Genomic DNA, 21,772 nt, shown 5'->3' with positions numbered 1-21,772 from the left:
TAGTATGTTAGCTTAGCATAGCGACAAAACACGACCATTAATGAGATTACTACAATGTTATTGCTCTAAACTCTCTCTATTACGTCACTCGAGTGTTTGAAAGAGCAGAAACTAGCGTTATGCTAAACTATGCGATTGTTTTATTTAGTAACGATGTTAGCTAGCTAGCTGTTACAACGGTAAATAATTTCCAGTAATTTCCAATTGTGCTCAAGTTTTTACGTGAAAAACAGCTTTGTGAATTTCTGAACTACTGAAAACATTTTCGCTGAAATATCACTCACTGTAACCGCACGCAAGTTAACTTTAATGAGGTTATGTGATTAATATGAACGTCAATGTACAGTATAATGAGTCAAGCAAACAAGAATCAAACTATCGAAATGCACACGGACCAAAGTATTACAAATCAGAAATCTAAAACAGAAAGGCAAACTTACCTTAAACACGGGAAAATCCAACCATGTATCTCCTCCGTGACAAGCCCAACCGTCCCTCTGATTCAAAGCGTGGGTCCAAACATGCATGCGCGGATTCAAGCGCGCTGAACTTTTAGAATACAATTTACTCAATATTTCTAGATTTATGTGCAATGACTATAAAACATATAAATATTACAAGTAAATATTAATAAGAGTTACTCTTCTCATGCAGCTCATTAATTACATGAATTAAATGTGTACATTTTACTTAGAAAATTGTTGTTCTCCTTGATTTTTAATATTACAAGTAGAATTTATGATGATTAATTTGATATATTTTACAACACCACACATTTTTTTTTTTCAGTGTAGGACTCGCAGAAGGAATGGACCAGAGACCATACTATGGCTTTGATATGTGATGGGTGTTGAAGCCCCAGAGAAGAATTACCATCACTCATTCAAGAAAACGCTCTTGAGCATCATAGCTAGTGGTGGTAATAAGAACTCAAGCAGCTCAAAAGAGAGAAAATAGAGTACTGCAACAACTGGGTCATGCAAATGGTTGGAGGAAGACTACTTCTACCACCTCTCTGTAAAGTCTGGTGTGACTCAGTAGGTTCAAAAGAACGAATAAAGAGATTTTGAGGCAGTCTGCTGTTAAGCTGTTATTACAATTACATTGTAGGAAGCAAGTGCCAGAGTAGAGAATCTTAAGCAATCCCAAAAACAGTTTACATGAGAGTAAATATAAACATGCTTTAAGTGCTTCAGGCGGTGCACCTTTGAGGAATTCTGTCATTAAAAAATTTAAAAAGCTAAGCACGTTCTTAGAAGGGACACTCTATGACAAACCAGAGGGCAGAATGACTCATTAGCAGCATTTTCTAAGGCAACAATAACTATTGCTCATACTTATTTTTGAAAACTCCCAACTCTACATATATTAAACACAATGTCTGACCTATACTACCATACAAAAAGATTTTTTATTATTGAAAAAGGGATATTTTTATTCTACAAAGATGCAAAAAATGTATCAAAAATGTTAGGACAGATATATATAACGTTACAAAAGATTTTCAGATAAATGTTGTTTGAACAATCTATTCATCAAAGAATCCTGAAAAATGTATAACTGCTTCAAACAAAAACTGCTGAACTAGATGTTTCAAATGTTTTCAACACTGATAAGAAATTTTACTTGCTGCTGAAAATTCAGCTTTGCATCACAGAAATAAATTATAGTTTGAAATATATTAAAACAGAAAACAGTGATTTTAAATTGTAATATTTATCAATATTACTGTTTAACTGTCCATCTTTTGATCAAATAAATACTGCCTTTGTGTCCATAAGACACTTCTTTCAAAAACAAAACAAACAAAATCTTCCAGACCACAAATATCTGAATGGTACTTTTATATATTTTCGTAAACAATCAAACTTATGGCTTTAGTCTGGTGGGTGATAAAACATGCAAAAATATCCCATAAACTCACACTTAAGGAGGCACCATATTTAGATACCAGAATATCTTTGAGAATCCAGGGTGGACGGTTTTAAATTGGGCCTATAAGTAACCCAAACACACAAGAAACCACATCAACACACTAAAACACTTTTACATAAACATGTATGCATTTGGCAAAAAATCTGCTGAACAACAGTAAATGGTGGGCATGCAATACAATGTATACAATGTATGTGGCTACTCCTGCTTTTGCTGAGAATACAAGTATCTTATATTAACCACCAACAAAGCACATTATGTGACTCTTGTAAAGAGTGTGAAATAGTCACATATATGAGACCCACATGAAGCAACAACCGGGTCCATTTAGACTCCAAAATTGCTCTGGCCAGTGACACAGATGAACATACACACTCAAAAATATGACTCAACCACCACCCACTACGACCTCCAACAAATCTCACACAAAAGCCTCTCTGTGTGCTTGTCTTTTATGGGAGAGTTATGCTCTGAGTGGCTCAACTCCCATGACCACATGTCTTTTCTACATAGACAGAGCATCCTAAACTGGGCCACATGGACAGCAAGACGGTCGCCCCACCTTCCCTGAGCTTTAACAAACCCGGGTGGTGCTTAGTGTTAGCGTGGCCATTGATGAAAATAGCATCAGTCAATAAGGATATACAAGAGACAATCGCTTCTACATTAGATCATTGCAGGAAAACACAGCAACAAGAAAGAATGATGTTAAAATGGTGCTGGTGGAGAAACGAGACAAAGCAGGAACAATATTGGTTGCAGCCATTTCCTCCTATACAAAAATAGAACCGTATCCGGAGGCTGAAGTAATGTTATAAAGAAACTAGCCAGCATGTGCAGACGGGAAGAGCTGCTAATGGACACCAGCAGAACATTTCAGTTTTTTAGAGAAACAATTCAAATGCAAATGACAGAAATGTAAAGACTCCATAACCAACAGGGATCTCTTCCTGGAGAGATCCTGGTTTTTCCCTCTGGCTGGGAGAGTAAGCATGAGAAGACCCCTTATCCATATCGATCTCTCTGCAGGCTGTTGGCCTTTCCCGGAAATGCTGCAGCTCTATAGACATTGAATGGCGGTATGAGGCATTATTACACATCATCTCTTAGATTTAGCCCGCTACAATAGTAGGTAATCTACAAATATGCCACCATTGAAACTACGCACAGAGATCTGCAGTTTCAAACATAATGAACGCCTGTCATTCACAAGTTCTATCTATTGAGAACGTCTACATATATATTTATTATATAAATAATTATCAGCTTATTGTACAGAATTTTAATATCACTTCATCCCCAGCATCACACATAAAAAAACATGATGATTTAGCAATGAAAATGAAAGCAAAACACAATGACAAGCTAATCCATATTAAGGAAAGCCTTAGGCATGAATCTGATGAAGAGCCATCATATGAACTCCAACAGACCTGCATCTGTTCTCAGCAGTGAATGGGTACCGTCAGAATGAGAGTCCAAACAGCTGATAAAACATTACAATAACCCACAAGTAAAAATGCACTCAATTTACCCTGTGAGCGCACTTATGAATGCACCTAAAATGCTGCATACACAAGTAGCTCAGGATAAAAGAAGAACTTTTTCATTGTGAAACCTTCAAACTCCAGTTAAGTTTTGACTATACAGTAAATTACTAGGTTTGCTGATCCATTGTGTGAATGAAACTGAACTCCCATTATTATATTTAAGGGTCCTACAACAGGATAACCAATGCCACACATGTTGTTACATGACTTGGACGACCCCCCAAGAGGAGTTTTACCTAAAGGACCAGTAGGGTGAATCAGATCCATTACACAGATTCAGTATCACACACACATGAATTACTATTCACATTCACCTTGCCTTGTGCAATTCCCAGACATAGCCAGAAGAGATTTTTTAAAAGAAAAACGCTAAACAGATTTAAGCGGCAAAAGAATGACTAAATAAAACAATAGTGCGTATCCACTCTGTACATATTTTTGTTTATGTCTCGGACGGTGTTAGGAGGGTCTAGGCCATGACGACACAAGGAGAGGTGGATCCTCATAAAACACGCAAACACAGACATGGGTTTTAAGAGATGGTCAACCACTCTAACAAATGCTGTATTTAAATATAAAAACAACATATTTCAATATTCAATATTAACTATCATTATATTAAAACACATTTTCATTACACATTATTATGTTTGAAATCATAACAAACCTGGCAACAGTATGCTTGATCCAACTATAATGTGACATTGCACACCTCTAGGGCCTGATACACCTTCCCTTACTAAACACATTAAGACTTTCTGCCCCAACATGTAATTTCTCCATTACAACAATCAGACAGTTTGGAAATTTCTTCTGAACTGAGCTTCCACAGAATGACCCATTTGACTGACAAAACAAATGTCAATAAACACAAGTTATACGAAGGTGTCAATCTGAACAAACTTCAAAAATTTCTTATAGAAATCCAGGAAGATTTGCCTCTCCTTTACCTCAGTGCTGGACGTGTCAAGAGGGAAAAACAGCTGGGATGCAATTATGTCTCTCCTTGCATTACGACAGCTGTTCCAGGCATGTCATAACACGATCAAATGATTTTCTGTGCTTGCTGAACAGTAAGGAGTTCACTGGATATATAGAGGACGATGTTACACCCAGTGCTGTGACACTTACTTTTGAATTATGAGAGAAGATTGCAGCTTAAGAAGATAAAGTCTCAAACTATAGTCAAGCAACCCGTTTTAAAAATAATGAAAATAGCTAAACAGATTGCATCGGTTTAGAGAGGCAAAACAATATGAAAGTCAATTATCAAATTAAACTTTATAACAGCTGCATATATGACACACAACTGATAAAACTAGAAAACATCCATTTAAACAACAGTGACAAACGGCAGCATTTTACAAAACAAAACTCCTCAACTAAAAACTAAAAATTAATAATTTTGAGCATGTTTATTCGCACAGACTGTCCGAAACCAAATTCACTAAAATGGATCAAACCAAACTCTTTTCTCTCTTCGTCTTGATCACTCTTTCTCAGACAAATTAAAATGGTACTGTCACCATCTCTACATTCTCATTCAGCTTGAACTTAACCAGATATTGAGCTAGTAAAATTAACCTTGTAATTAATCAATAAACAGAGAGCTGGGAGGAAGACCATAAACCTGCATCCTGATCTCCATCCTCTCATTCTTCCCCCAGTCCACCGCACAGGGAACAGAGCAGAACGCTTGGCACGCCGGGAAGCAACAACATTGGACGAGTGAACCAAAAGCAAATGAGGTTAGATTTTCCAAGCACGGATTTCGACATTATATTAACTCACCAGAAAGTTATTCATACTCTTTTCTATTCATAATCTTTTCATTTTACGATCTGGCTTTCTGGTAAGTGTACAGTTTTATTGCCTAGAGATTACCACCTTTTATGAATCATCTATAAAACCAATAATGAACTGGGTTGCATGGCTACATCCAGGTAAGACCTCAGAGATTCAACCACATACAGGGCAAGACAGAACAACTTGTGACGCTCAGATTGCACTGACAAGGCCACGCAGAGATTTGATCGAGCTGAGATTCGGGAACACAGATAACTGCAGCAAACGTGCAGTCAGAGACACGTCTGCCACTATTTGAGCAGACAGAGAGACAGCACAGGCCGTGATAGCTGATGCTCTTTCATACGAACTCTACCCGCATTTTCACTTCCCCGAACACACTTGGCTGCCTTACGAGAGTAGGTTAAGACTGATACAGAGGCATTAACAGCAAGTCTCTCGTAGGTCGCTTCTTTGGTCATGCTGAATAAAAATATCACAGTAACACTTACTAATGCCTAAAACATCCTAAAAATGACCCACTCTCTTCTTACTGTGTTGGAGAACTCACTAGAATCCAACACACTCTCATTCTAATGTTACTAACCTTCTCTTTCTCACTCTCTTTGGTTGTAATTTGTGCTCCTTTTCCACATTTAATTAACAAATCTAGGCTCGAAAGAGAAGGGATTTCAATTCTATTTATCCCAGGATGAGACTATTTGATAATTAATTTATTAATGTATCATTTTTTGTTTATTTCATTGTTACATTTATTAAATTAATTTAGTGACTTTAATTTAGTGATTATTATTATTATTACAATTTTCCAAGAAAATTTTAAATAAAGCTCAAGAGTAGTTTTTAGGGAAGGATATAGGTGATTACAGTTGGTTATACACTACCATTCAAAAGTTTGGGGTTTTCTTAAGAAATTAATACTTTTACTTAACAAGGATGCATTGAATTGATCCAAAGTTACAGTAAAGACATTTATGACAAAAAAAAAATCAATTTCAAAAAAATTAATTTCTTTTGAACTTTCCATTCACCAAATATTCCTTTAAAATTAAAAAAAAGAAATTATCACAGTTTCCACAAAAACACAATTCACAACACTGCATTGACAATAAGAAGAAATGTTTCTTGAGCAGCAAATCAGCATATTAGAATGATTTCTGAAGGATCATCTGACACTGAAGACTGGCGTAATGATGCTGAAAATTCAGCTTTACCATCAAAAAATATTGTATATAAAAATATTTTATATAATGTATAAATAAAGCGCAGTTAGTTTTGATCAAATAAATGCAGCCTTGGTGAAAGTAAGATAGTGTAATGCTGTCATTGGTGTATTGTAACGACGTAATAATACTTCGTTACAGTACTTAAGTATTTTTTGGGAGTATCTGTACTTTACTTGAGTTTTTATATTTCAGCCAACTTTTACTTTTACTCCACTACATTTCCTAATTAAAATGTATACTTTTACTCCGATACATTTCCCCGAAGCATATTCTTTACTTACTACAAAATAAAGTCAGAAGTCAGAAGAACACGGACTGCAGGAAAAGAGGTTTGAAGAATCAGTGGTCTGGCGTTTGCAAGTTAGACTCCTAAAAACACCTTTGCTCATGTGCAAGCAAGTGCGTGCACAAACAAGGATTATTCATTTTCCACTCAAGTCGAGGCTAGGGTGTGCTGTGCGATACAGTGTCGTCTGCGATAATGTGGTAAGTGTTGTTGTAATGATGTGCGACATTATCAAGTAGGCTATATCCCCAAATCACACACAGAGTGCACGCACGTGATTTATTAATCTATTAAAACTCAAAATTCCAGGCATTCTAAATTATAGACAGCAAAAAATGCTTCTGTATGCTTTTTATAGTTATATAATTTAATATAGGTAACTTAATCTATTCTATATCACACAAAGAAGTACCGTTTTTCTGCAGATATCAGCATAACAAATTTAATAATAATTTTATACAAGTTCAGTAAAGAAATAAGTTATAAGTGTTTGATCACCACATTTGAGTGATCATTGCAAAAAATGTGTTTATGTATATATATTCTGTTTATGTATGTACTGTATTCTATATATAGTACCAGTCAAATGTTTGGACACACGAATGGGAAAGTGTCCAAACTTTTGACTGGTACTGTACTATAATATACACAAAGAATATCGGCCGATATATCGGTATCGGCCTTTTTTTTACTCCCTAATATCGGTATCGGTATCGGCCCCAAAAAACCCATATCGGTCGGGCTCTACAATAAATATCACATACTTTGAGACTTTTACTCAAGTAATATTCTAAACGGTGACTTCAACTTCTACCAAAGTCATTTTCTGGTAAGATATCTGTACTTTTACTTGAGTGTGGCTTTCAGGTACTTTATACACCACTGTGTATGTGAAGGTGATAATTTTAGAGATAGTTTTTGTTTAGCTCCAGAGTCAATTACACAGCTCAGGTTATTGGCTCAAGAAAACTGGGTGCCAATGCCAATAAGCAAAGATAGCACATTTTTAAATCATACACTTCTGGGAGGTCCTGCACCAGACAAGCAACTGGCATTGATAGCTTTTTTTTCTGGTATTTATAAGCCTTCTTGGTTCAGACAAACAGGTAGTCCCATTCCAAACTCACGTCACTGGTGCAATGTTGCCAAGTTAGGCCTCTCAAACAAACAGATTACACCATGTGATGCCACCGGCATAGAGATTACACACTTCATCTTACTAAACTGCACTTCACCTTTTACTGAAACCAACTCTGCGCACTGCCAGAGGAGAAGGAGAGCTTATTGGCAGAATCATGTAGCATATTTACATAGGGTGAGGCATTGTTCCACCTATCCACCAAAACAAAAGCAGCTCACGCAGCAACAGAATGAGTCAGCAAAATATCAGCATACAAACTACTTAGATATTAACAAATATAAATTATACCACCTTCATCACCAAATTGCAGCTGATGACAGCTTGATCTACAGCACTGTTACAGACAACAACCAACCCACTCAGCACTCACAACAATATCAGAAAGCACCACAGGCAAACCTGCTTCACCACAAATACGTTTAACCCTTAAATGCATACCTCGTGTCTTTAGCGACCCGGGACATCATTCTCTACCCTCTCCCTCCTTCATTTTTTTAGACATCATAAGTTAGACATCAACTTTCTTAATATTCCTCAATCTATTAATTATAAACAATATAACAAGAAAAAAATAGTAAAATATAAAAGAATGCCAGTTTTCTGATTAATTATTTGTAAAAAGTGTATAGCTCGGGGTCGCTAAAGACCCGAATATGTAATAATGATTGGCGAAACATTCATGCATTTAAGGGTTAAGTGCACTCTATCAGCAGTGAACATCAATATTGCGGAACAAACATTAACAAGACTGATTACATTTAATACATGGTTCTGATTGGTCAATCATTCTGCTGTCAAATATTTTATTTTATAATGGCCACTGTATGATACTGTACATGATACAGACTCAAAGCCATAATTAATTTTTCACTAATGAAATCAGGGGTTTGCTCTTGTACCACTCTTTTTCTCATATAATAAAACAATATAACTTAATCAATAGTATGTATTTATTTGGTAAGTGGCCATGCAATAAGCAGGATAATGTACAGTCAGCAGGTCGTAACCACAAAATAAACCCCTTTAGGGTGTTACAAGACACCTATACTTTGCATTGTGGTCCTGATTACTCCATCTGGATTATTTTGTAATGAGCTGCTGACTGTACATTATCCCTTAATACGGTGCCTCATAATAAGAATCACATGTACTGCATTTCTGAAGCACTCCTGAGCAATGCAAGAGCAGAGAAACTTCTGTCAGTTATGCACTAAAGGAGGACAAACAGCACATGTTGAGAGTGTCACATCACACTCGTCTGATGGTAGTCCTTGAGCAGAACTGATAGAGCTCTGGTTATTCATTCCTTTTCTCCCTTTAGCCTGTGTCCTATAAGAAACGGTCAGTTCTCTCAGAGGGACGCGGGGGAAGAAGGCTGCCAAGGTCAACTGTGTCCATAAAATCTTGGCAGCAGTATAATGTGACACTTAAAGGGATAGTTCACCCAAGGCTATGATGGCTCACTGCTTACCCTTACCCCCAGGGCATCCAAGATGTAGGTGACTTTGTTTCTTCAGTAGAACACATTTGATGATTTTTAAGTCCAACCGTTGGAGTCTATCAGTCTTATAATGCATGGCAATGGTAACAAAGTCTATGAGTGTAAAAAAACCATGCACAGACAAATCCAAATTAAACCCTGCGGCTCGTGACGACACATATAAGACTGATAGACTGCAACGGTTGGACTTAAAAATCATAATTTGTGTTCTACTGAAGAAACAAAGTCACCTAAATCTTGGATGCCCTGGGGGTAAGCAGATAAACATCAAATTTTCATTTTTGGGTGAACTATCCCTTTAATCTCATTGACTGTCAGTGGCTAAAGGAGCTCAAATGAAGGCTGTAGCCTGTCAAAAGAACCACTCCGCTATCTGTGGTCTTAACAGATTTAAAATAAAAATCTGTCATCGTTTACTCACCCTCATGTTGTCCAAACTTGTACGGCTTTCTTGCCAAGTGATATGGGTTTGCAACAACATGAGGGTGAGTATATGAAAGAATTTGCATACTTTGAGAGAGATATCATTTTAGTTGTGGTAAAATAAGCAGGCAAAAATTCCCAGGCAAAAAGAGTCTCGTGTCAATAGTAAAGCAATGTTATGAAGCACAGCTCACACAGATGTCACTTTCAAAACAAACAGCTGTCTGTTGTTCAACACACCAGATTCGTGTTACCAGCCCGTTGTGAAATCTGCGAGGGAAAATCTAACGCAAAATTCCAAATTGCATAAATTTCTATTAAAACGACTGGATTTCACCTTTAAAAATTTGTTAATAATGGTAAATGTGACTATTTGCCAAGGATGATTAAGAAATAAGTGAAATGTCAGCGTGCCGTGCAACTCTCAAGTAAAGCTCTGAGGTGTGGATCATGTTCAATCAGCCATGTATAAAAAATGCTGTTCATAAGAGAAGAGCGGGCAGGCGCATGCTCTAAAAAAGGCAATTAAGAGAAGTTCAAATAATAAATTATCAGGGCATTACTGTAAACAAATTTCCATTTTAACAATATGCCTCACATAGAAACCCGGAATAGTTTTCAGGGTCCTTAGCAAAAGCTACAAGGCTCCGAGAAAGATCCCTGCTTCTCAAGCTAGAAAGGGTCTGTGACATTTCAGTGTTTGATGGAGTCCTGACTCCGTCAAATGTTGAACAATGTTGCTGTGCAGGTCAAGATGCTCAAACAGACAGAGCAATGGGTCCCACTTTATATTAGGTGGCCTTAACTACTATGTACTTACATTTAAAATATTCATTTGATACAATGCACTTATTGTGTACATACATGTTTTTACATTGTACTTATATTTTTAAAAATACCTATATGTAGTTACATCTGTAATTAATTTCTGTAATTACATTTATAATTACACTGTTGACCCATCCCTTAAACCTACCCATACCATCAAACCTGTGCCTAACCTTACCCATATCCCACCTCAATAGCAGCAAAAGTGTTTTGCAATACAATATGACCACAATAAGTACATTGTACTTATTTTCTGATGTAAGTAGTAGTTAAGACCACCTAATATAAAGTGTGACCGAGCAAAATGTTTTTAAACATCCATAGCGACGCAATACTTCCACTTTTCAGTGGAAACAAAAAAAATGCTTATTTTTAGAGCAAATTAAAGTGAAACAGGACAAAGTACTGCACCATTGGGAAAAACACACAATTTCCTTTTAAATTTTCCATTAAATTAAATCTGTTTTCTAAATGTAGATGTTGTAGATCTTATTGTGATTTTGTTATATTCATCTTTATTTTTTTTACTTACCTCATAAACAAAATGTCTTAAAGGGATAGTTCACCCAAAAATGATAATGGCAGTGAATGGGGTTTAAGATCCGGGGGGTTAATAAAGGCCTTCTGAATGGATTCGATGCATTTGTGTAAGAAAAATATCCATATTTAAAACTTTATAAACTGTAATCTCTAGCTTCTGCTAACTGTCGTAAGCGCATTCACCAGAGAGTGACGTTCCAGTAGATGACATATAGGCCAACGCGGTGACGAATACGGAAGTAACGAGCACGCAGAGGAGAGAGCACAACAAATCAGCGGTCATGAATTAGAAGTACAAAACGAGGATTTGTAAAGAAAATGTTGGAGGATTTTTACCTAAGCCAAGAGGAGGCTGGTTTTCCTTTGGATGATGCCAATGTCATCCGCCGGAACGCCACTCTCTCATGAACACGTGTACAACAGTTAGCGGAAGCTAGAGATTACGCATCGCTTCACATCAGGAGATCTTTATTAACTCCCTGGAGCCGTTTGGAACACTTTTTATGATGTATGGATGCAGTTACTCAAAATCTTAAACCCCATTCACTGCAATTATAAAGTTTGAAGAGCCAGGACAAGGGGTCATGACATGGATTCTTTTATTATTTGTGTCAGGGTTCTGCCCTGACACCCCGTTTGTCTTGTGTTTGCTTCCTATGTCTATGTTGTCTTGTGTGTCAGCACTAGGGATGGGTATCGTTAAGGTTTTAACGGTATTACTACTAATGAACAACAAGATGTTTTCTCCAGATTTAGTCGCAACTTTAAAATGAACTAGCTACTGAAATTTGCGAGAACATCTTCAAAGAAAGTGGACAGCGATACGAGAGAATAATTTACTCCGTTCTTAAGAGGATTAGTTAAGCTCATCAGACTGAACACGGCAGAGCATGGTAAAAAAGAAGCAATAGCAATTTTTTTGCAGAATACAACCTTTTTTCTGCTTTTTAATGAGCAATTACCCAGTGTGTGAGTCTTGTGATGTAATGGCAGTGCTTTTTCCTGCAGGGTTTCAGCTGCTTTGCATGTCCATGTGGCCGTATGAACCTCGTGGCCTTCTCCTTCTGCTCATCCCTGCAATCGTTCCTAATTACACATCCACATGCTCTGCTATCTGCACCTCACAAGCAGTTAAACCACCAGCGGCCAGAATAATTACAACAGATATCAGGCTGATATCAGGGAACAAAATCTAACAAAATGAGCAAGTGTTGGGCTGCTACTCTCTTCTGAACAATTGTAATGCCTTTACATTCCATTGACCATATCATGGAGGAATGTACTGATGCATTTTAGTTACATTTAATAATAATTATGCTCCCTTTCCAATAAGTTAACCCACTGGATATATGCATCTACACAAATGTCAGGGTTCTGCCCTGATACTCCATTTGTCTTGTGTTTGTGTCCTGTGTCTATTTTGTCTTGTGTGTCAGCACATGGCTTTGTTAATATTTCTCTCAGCCATGTGCTTTTCTAGCCCCTCCTTCTTGTTTCCTCTTTACCACACCGTTGTTAGCCCTTGTCTAGTCCTTGTTGGTCTAATTGCTCTCACCTGTTCCTCGTGTGCCTTCCTCCCTATTTATAGTTCCGCTTGCCCTCTTGTTTTTGCCGGTTCGTGGTCATTCTCACCCCTTCTGTCACTGTCTTTGTCGCTGTCTGTGGATGTGTGTGTTCTTGTCTCCCTTCCTGGTTGGTCTTGTGCCCTTGTCTTGTCTAGTCCTTTGTAGTTCCATGTTCTTGTCTTGCTCCTTTTTTGCATTTTGTCTGTTTTTGCCTTTATTTTAGTATTTATTCAGTTCTTCTAGTCCTGATCTTTTGTTTTGCATTTTTGTTTGATATTCTTTAAGTTAGTTGTGTTGGTTAATTTGGTAATTACTTCTTGTTTTGTTACTTTACTTTTTATCAGTTCTTTTGTTTTATTTATCCCTCTGCCTGCATTGGAGTAATTTGTGTTCCTGTGGAGCCTTGTCCTGTCTTGTCTCTGTGTTGTTAGAGTTACTGTGCTGACCTGTTCCCATGAGTTCTTGCCACTGGTTCTACCTGCCTGGTACTTGGTCCGCTTCAGAGTCTGCGGTCAACAATATCTGACCTCAGCTCTATGGTGCCTTGCTCGGTTTTCTCCATCTGCCTGATCTTGCCACTTCCTCTGCTGTTATTCTGCCAGTTGATGTCCAAGGCTGTCCCAGTGGTGTTCCCTAGCTGTCTCTCTGTTAACTGTGTTCCTGCCGTTGAATCACCTGCACACCTCATTACCCTCTTGTATCTCTCGGTTTTGTAATAAACGCTTGTCACTCACTCTGCGATTGGGTCCTCCTTCCAGATCCCTGACAGCTTGAGCTTTAATTATAATGTTAATTTTTATTTTATTTTTTTTATTTTTTTTTGCACAAGGAAAAAAAAACAAATGTGGAAAACCCTCTGTCTAAATCTACCTGTTTTAAGGGGCGTGTCACTTAAGGCTTCAGTAACGGCCACTGTTATGATTGGCTAACCTCACTGCACAGGAAATAGTGTAATTGTAATATGCAATAGTGTTGATACTATTACATTTTATCACATCGCTATTGCATGTGAGTGTCTTGACAACATAATAAAATGGTAATTTCCTGACAAAGCATTATGAAATCATTTACTTACGGTTTGTGATTCAGCTGCAGTCAAATCTAGTACTGCTTCATCTTTCAACAAATGATTCTTTGTAAACTCTCCATGACACTGTGCCTCGTTTACAAAACAAAATCGTCAAGACACGATCCGGGATGCCAATAAAAATAAACTACCCACTTGTTCCTTACGCTGGGAACCTTCTGATATCTGTACAAAGATGCGAACGAGCTTTTTAAGCCAAACGCGTCAAAGTGAACGCTCTTTCACTCCATTTGTCCTATAGACAGACTCAAGCACGTGGACTGTGTCCGAAAGTGAACGCGCATCTGTATACTGTATCCAGTGTAGACAAGATAGCAGCAGTGATTGTAATGTCTATTTGCTTTTGATGCAAGGCGACACTCGCATTAAGTGTAATCAAGCATCAAGGCGTCAAGTGGCTGAATGCCAGTGGGCGGGGCCTATGGTGAGAAGATGACTATTCGTTGATGTCTTGCACTGGAGCTGAATCACAAACCATAAGTAAATGATTTCATAATGCTTTGTCAGGAAATGACCATTTTATTTTGTTTATTTTGTCAAGAAACTGCACCTCGGATCCAAATGAGCCATTTTCTGAGGATTATTACGTAAATGCTTTTTTATTGATGATGAGGACATTTTAAGTTATGAAACTTGCAGGAGGTATTAAGCATACAAAGACCTCTTCTGTGTCAAAAGATCAAGGGAAATTTTGTTTCTTATGTCATTATGACGCCTTTAATATAACTCCGCTTGTATTCGTCTGAAAGAAGAAAGTCATAAATACCTAGAATTGCTTGAGGATGAGTAAATCATAGGGGAATTTTCATTTTTAGGTGAACTATCCCTTTAACTTGATTTTCCAGTGACACAACAGACTTCTCTTTGGTGATGTATGCTGGACTTCTCCATTAATTTGATCTGCTTAAGCACCTATCTAACTGACTGCAAACTTGCATTCATATATGCTTCCATTCAATCAACAACCAGATAGAACCAAGTCCACACCCATTTTTCCCCCATTAATCCATTTCACCTGGATGTACATCACAATACAGAAGAAAAGATCTCTCACCATTTCTGTTTCATTGCAACTTAATGATTCAGGTCAATCTAAAACATACATTGTGACAGCAAATTGAGTGTATGAATGCAACAAATCTTCCTCTCCAACAGTCTGCCTTTCACAAACACAGAAAAAAACCATCTCACTGCCTGGTGGCAGCTGCCAATGTTTCTAAAACAACACTGGATGAGAGGCTGTAAACACTTTTAATCTTTTACCCAACATAGGCAGGTTACAATATAAGCAGTACTGTCAGAAGGGAACCCAATGCAAGGGGGCAAAATCTGCCATTGTAGTAACACAGTTCACATTGATTTGAACATAATACAAAACCAAACACACCAAAATAAAACACTGGATCACAATGCAAAGCTCAACAAACCATGTGTACAAACACTCTGCATGAGTCACCCTGTTCTACCTTTATGTTTGTAGTGTGATGGAGACAGAGGGGTTTATGACAAATCATTCTGATGACAAATCAGGCTTTGGTCTAAGGTCTGTTTTCCAAGGGAGCAAACATCTGCATTGAGTGCCATTCATGAGCCAAACTATAAGCCGACGACAGATCACACACACCTGACAATACATTTGAGCTGCTATACAGCAGATGTCACCGAAATGAGCTGATTAAAGTTGGCACGACGTCCTCCCTCACTCACGAAACATTAGCAATATTGCACTTGCGCTGCCTCAAAGACCGATGCACGCAGTTGACCTGCTCCTGCCCCAACAAAGGACGTCCTTTCATCCGAGACTTGTGGGATGCTATTAAATTAAATAATTTCACTCCCTTTCATCCTAGCTGCCCGTTTCCTTTTCACCTGCTCTTTTTCTTCATCCTGAAGAGCCTCGCATTCGTCTCCGGTTTCATTCCTAAGTCGAGGGAGAGTGGGCGAGTGTGAGCCGTCAGATAGCTGCTCATGCTGCAAAGGTCAGCAGCACCACAGAGAACCTACTGGATCTTTATCAGGACTCATTTATGATCACTTAGAACAAAGAATCTGTCGAGCAGAAAAAGATCCAGGCTGCTAGACTCTCTGCATCTGGACTCCAGGGTTCTCACAGCCAGCATCCACCCTAGTTTCACAATCACCTGACGTCATTCTGGTATAGGAGGCCAGCTCTAGAAAGAGGAATCCGGTGGGGATGGACACTGGCTTACTGCTGCACATATGGTGAGAGGTAATGAAAACTAATTCTGCAAATAAAACTAACAATGCATTTTAGGGGAAAGGTCTTATAAAGATAGCAACACTAAAGAATAAACATCCCATTGTAATTCTTATTTAAAAAAAACAAAAAAAACAATTTCATGGTTTTACATCCCTCTCAGCACATATTCTACTGCTCCCACTGGATTAGACTGAAGCAACAGCACTCTGTGCAGAAAAATAAATCTCAAGTTTAATGCAGCAGTTTAATACCAGCAGCAAGCATAGTAAAGCTTCCAAGATCTAAGGTAAAGAGCTCGCTGGAATATTTCCTGTATACCAATGATACATATTTAGGATCCACTCTTCCAATCTGCCGCTGGCCTATTAATGCATATGCAAGATGATCTACTCATTTAAGGATAATTTTATATGATAACCCTCTGCGATCTACTGTTAAAATAGCATAAGGGCAATAAAGACATGATTTTGGACTGTTTTGACCAATACACTAGCCTTTTTTGGGGTTGGTTGAAACTACTGGTTTAAAAAGTGGCTTTTAGAACAGTCTACAGAAAAAAAAAAATCATTATGTGCATGCTTAAAATGTTGACCTCTGTAAATTAAATTCTCCAAACAAAAATTGTTCAGGAGTCTGTAAGATTTTTTTGCTCACCAAAACTGCATTTATTTAAACAAAAATACAGTAAACAAACGTACACTGAAATATCATTGTAATTTAAAGAACGGTTTTCTATTAGACCTGATTATAGCACTTAAAACCTGGAAAAGTCAGATTTTTATGATATGTCACCTTTAAAATGTTATTTTTCCTATGATGGGGAAGTCATTATAGTCTTCAGTGTCACATGATCCTTTAGAAATCATTCTAATATGCTGATTTGGTGCTCAAGTAACATTACTTATTAGTATCAATGCTGCAGTTGTGCTGCTTAATATTCTTGTACAGTTTTGTCCATTTCCTCCAGGTATAATACAACTTTTTCAGGATTCTTAGATGAATAGAAAAAGTCCTTAGTAAAAGTCTTTACTGTCCCTTTTTTATCAATTTGATGCATTCTTGCTGAATAAATGCATTATTGCTTTAAAAAATATATAGTTATTTTAGTTGTAAATGTAGTAAATTGTATAGTTTAATAATTGATTTTTGTTGGCCAAAAAAATTGTTTAATCATTTGAAATGTTAACTCCTACATTTTTTTCTGTTGAATTGTTTTAGCGTTTACATGCTGGAAAAACTCTAAATATTTAATGGCAGGTTTCATTGTGACAGTATACCCAATGTAATGTGAAAATACTGTATGTCTGTACAGAGACTGACTTTCTGAAACAAAGAAAAATAAATATTTATTTATATAAGAAAAATAAATATTCACTGAAGTAAAAGGTTACTGCTAGAAGATACACATACTCAGACAAGCGGGAAAAAAATGTGTGAAAACAGGCCTCCACTCTACGGGCACCAAGACTGGCACTAAACCCACAGCTGTCATGGCAAAGGGTGGAGCCTGAACATATCAGTGAGTGAGTGTGTGTGTGTGTGTGTGTGTGTGTGTGCAGGGGAGGGGAGGTCCAATTTGGCAACAGCTCATCTGTTTGCAGTATGTTACTGCAGAACACACTCCACCAGGTACGAAGAGTAAAAACACCAATAATAGCAGAAATGAGGCTTGCATTAGATACAGAAATGTTGGAAACCCAAAAGGCTAGCAAATAGCAAATGAAACATCAGAGATGGAGATGCATATCATTCTCTCTCTTTGACAGACTGATTAATCTCACCTCATTATTCCAGATTCCTTATTCATGCCGCCATTAACCGTTTCAGTATTTTATTATCGAATATAACGTTTCTTCAAGGGAGCAGCCCTCATATTCAGACATTGAAGGCACTGCACATCTGTCTGAATTTATGGGCTGTTCCCTGGATTTTCCGCTGTGTCTCCCTAGATAACGAGCTAATACGCCGCCAGCGTCAAATACACAAGCCATGCTTCTGATCCACTCATTAACATCTTTATTTCAGAAAGAGGTCGCATGCAGCAGCGAGTATAAATGAAGAGTAAGCGCTTACTGTCGCAAACCAGCCGACGGTTCTGCGGCTTCTGTCTTGTCCGAAGGAAACGGTAACAATGGGAAAAAGCCACTGTTGTGTTGCGCAAATCCAGCGACAGAATCCCCGCTCCTCTCCCACCTCAATCGAGTTTTCGCTTCCCGTGCCGATCGCTTATATTTGATGATGATGATGAGACGAGCGAGCCTCCCGTTCCTCTCCCGCTTCCATTCCCGTTCTGAGCTGCGGACCGATGCGCGCGTTTCCTGTCCAGCCCCGAAATCCATGCGATTGCGCCCTACCCGTTGTGACGTCACGCCAGGCATGGAGATACGACTCACTTGCGCTTTGTCTTTGACACACCGGCTCTCCCACTGAAAATTTCAGCGTATGTACCAAGTAGCCTATGCGTTGAAATGCATTAGGCCGCACTTACTAGCCTATATGCTATAGGACATTTCTCGGGGCGCAATATGTTGATGTTTATCTCGCATAGTAACGCTTTTGCGTCCCCTAAACAGTTTTTTTTAACAGAGTAATAACATGTTTGGGATATTTAAATCTGTAGTTCAGAGGTAAATAATTAAAACTATTTGTTTTTTCAATCTTCTATAGTGAAATTTATACAAGTTGCTGTTGCTTCTGTGTAAAAAAATGGAACGTACACTTGGAAATAGAACGTGTACGTTCAAAAGTTGGGTCAATATAAGATTGGGCCAGTAAGATGTTTTTATTAATAAATTGTTTAATTCATTTATTTATAATGTTACCAAAATCGATTTCAAATGCTATTCATTTTTTTCTATTCATCAAATAGTCCTAAATAATATATCACGGTCCCCACAACAATGTAAAGCAGCACAACTGTTGAAAATTGATTAGCCTATAATAAGAAATGTTTACTGAGCAGCAGATCAGCATAGCAGAATAATTTCCTGAAGACCCTGATGACCCTGAAGACTGGAGTGATGATGCTGAAAATTGTATTTAATTACATGTAAAAACAATAAAAAAATAAAAGCGTAGGCTAATAATTACAAAAATATTTCGAACTATTTTTTTTTTTTTTTTTTACTGTAGCCTATTTTTCATCAAATAAATGCAGCCATAAGAGACTTCTTTCAAAAACTTTTAAAAAATGTTATTGACCCATAAACGTTTGAATGGTGGTTTATTTTTGGGTTGGAACATGTAATCTTTTGTATCGACTTCATTTATGGAACACCTTATCAATTTAATTAACTTAATGCTTCTACACACAAGTTTCTATGTGATTCCACAGGTGGACGTATACATAATGTTAGTAGTGTAGGGGTTCAAACAGTTATGAAATGAGAGTAGATGCTTGGGGCTTATTACAGAAAGTTTCTTATCTTAGTCTTAAAATATGATATGTTAAATTAGGATTTTTCACAAATTCGTATTACTTAACTTGATCTGGGATTCTTATCTTATCGTCTAAAATCGTATCTTATCTCTAGTTAGGAAATCTTAAATTGCATTATCAAGTTCAACAATCCACTCTCAGGTCTGTTAGAAAAGCAACCAACACTGCGCGAGCTGCTGATGAGGTAAACAAAATAATAGAAGCTACTTAATTCACTTTTTTCACTGGCAAAAAACCGTGAGGTAGTCACTTGCACTATCCACCTTTTTCTTGTCGTAAAAATGGGCGTGGCCATTTGTAAATTCTATGGGTCTGGCTTCCGGTCTCATCTGCGTCCACTCCGTACAGCTATTTTTTGCTGAACAAAACAGTTCGTTTTGCTGCTTGATATTGAAAGTTGGTGTGTCTTATCATATTATTTTAATGTTTTATCTTAATTATGAACACACTGGTTTGTAGTGCAAACAGTTTTACTGTTTACTGCACATTGTTATTTTCCTCGTTATTTACCTATAGCGGCTAATGAACCGGAAGTCTCACCCATAGGCTTACTTCCGCGTTGAATAAAAAGGTGGATAACCGGTAGGTCGCCGTGATTTTGCCAAGTAGGACATGTTTATTACTGTCCAAAAATACAGACTTAACCCAATCCCCACCCCTAAACCTAACCTTACCCATAATTTATTCCTAAAATCAGAGGGAAATAATAGCTGATTAACAAGGGTGTAGAAGCACCTAATCCTAGACCTAAAACTGACATTTCCTGAAAAGTTATCTCTCAATTCAGATTGGCTGATTGGAATTACAAGGATGTTGGTCCAGGAACATGTTGAACTTGGTCAAATCACGCTCACCATAACCGGTAATGTTAGGCCTAGTGCTCCGTGACGCTCTTTTGTTGGTCTCTGTAATGCTGGTTGCAGTTCCTGTGCTAACTGTAATGCAGTTCCTGTGCTAACTGTGATATGTTGCGCGGCAGTCTGTAATTACTTATAAGTGTTTTGTCATCAAAATGTAACACGTCTTCAGGGTGTCTTTCTCCAAGAGTCTTTCTACCACTAAACATCTCCGTTCTTCATTTTCAATTATTAATAAATGTAATAGGCTACCATTGTTGGACAGCGCAATTGTAAGCGGTTTTTCCGTTATAGCTTTTAAATAATTTTGAAGTTAGGACAGCTGTGGGGTTGTCCTAAAGTTAAGACCGTTTTTAGGATTTTTTGTTAAGTTAGGAGATTTCTGTAATATCCCCTTCCTATCTGTAGTTAAGATAAGATAACACACTTAGGAAATGCTGTTCTGTAGCCTAATAGCTTTTGTCCTAAATGTGGTCCTAACTAAAATGACCATGGTTACCAAACAGATAAGATAAGATTTTAAATTTAGGATCTTTCTGTAATACGCCCCCAAGCCTAACCACATCAAACAAGTGTGACTCATCAACACTATGTGAAACTGAGACCACTACAATCTCATCATGACCATATTTCTGTGGTCTACATCACTTTCTCTATTCGTAGTGAGGAGACTATATGTGCACTGTATTAAAAATGCTCTGCATTCAGTTTAAAGAACAGACCAAATATTAGAAATTAATAAAAAAACGGAAAATGTTCAAAATATTAGCCTAAATCATACAAGAGCATAGTAGATGTAAACGAACTAAAAATAGATATTTAATAAAAATTAAAAAACATGTCATACAAAGTGAATTTCACAGCCTTGTGTGTTATAGCATTAAACCAAGCAACAGGTGCAAGAGTTTCCGTGTCTATTCTGCCATTTAGTGGTTATATCTGTTACTGCATGTGATTTTCAAAGCTAGTTTAAAGGGGCCCTATTATGCTTTTTCACTTTTTCAACTTTAGTTAGTCTGTAGTTGCTGTTTGAGCATAAAAAAAGATCTGCAAAGTTACAAAGCTCAAAGTCTACTTCAAAAGGAGATATTTTATTTAACAGAAATCACTTTTCAAAAACTACAACGAACGACTCGTTTGGACTACAATGCATTTTTTCGTGGGATTTGTGACATCACAAATATCGACGAATGGGACGAGACCTGGTTGAGCTGCACTAGAGAAGGCAACGAGTGTTATCACTGTGTCGGAGACACGCTAGCTTTCCCAAGGCAGACAAACTTAGAGTGATTACAATCATCTGGGTTTAAATCGTGCTCAAATTGATTTGATTTTGACGCAATATTCACACTGAAGCTCGCAGGCAG

At 37.5% G+C, this 21,772-nt stretch overlaps 1 protein-coding gene across 1 annotated transcript in view; it reads right to left on the bottom strand.

Moving 5' to 3' along the window:
* Positions 1-18,415, bottom strand: part of LOC107688759 (ras-associated and pleckstrin homology domains-containing protein 1-like) — a 70,516-nt gene extending 52,101 nt beyond the window's left edge. Inside the window, exon 1 of the mRNA XM_016486519.1 lies at positions 18,183-18,415. The gene's annotated coding sequence lies outside the window, so the exon portion shown is untranslated. The remainder of the gene's footprint in view (positions 1-18,182) is intronic.
* Positions 18,416-21,772: the final 3,357 nt, after the last annotated feature.

Source organism: Sinocyclocheilus anshuiensis, unplaced genomic scaffold, assembly GCF_001515605.1.
Source record: "Sinocyclocheilus anshuiensis isolate Anshui unplaced genomic scaffold, SAMN03320099.WGS_v1.1 scaffold9, whole genome shotgun sequence".
NCBI lineage: Eukaryota > Metazoa > Chordata > Actinopteri > Cypriniformes > Cyprinidae > Sinocyclocheilus > Sinocyclocheilus anshuiensis.
The sequence above is the reverse complement of the archived record's forward strand: the minus strand, read 5'-3'. Positions and strand labels throughout refer to the sequence as shown.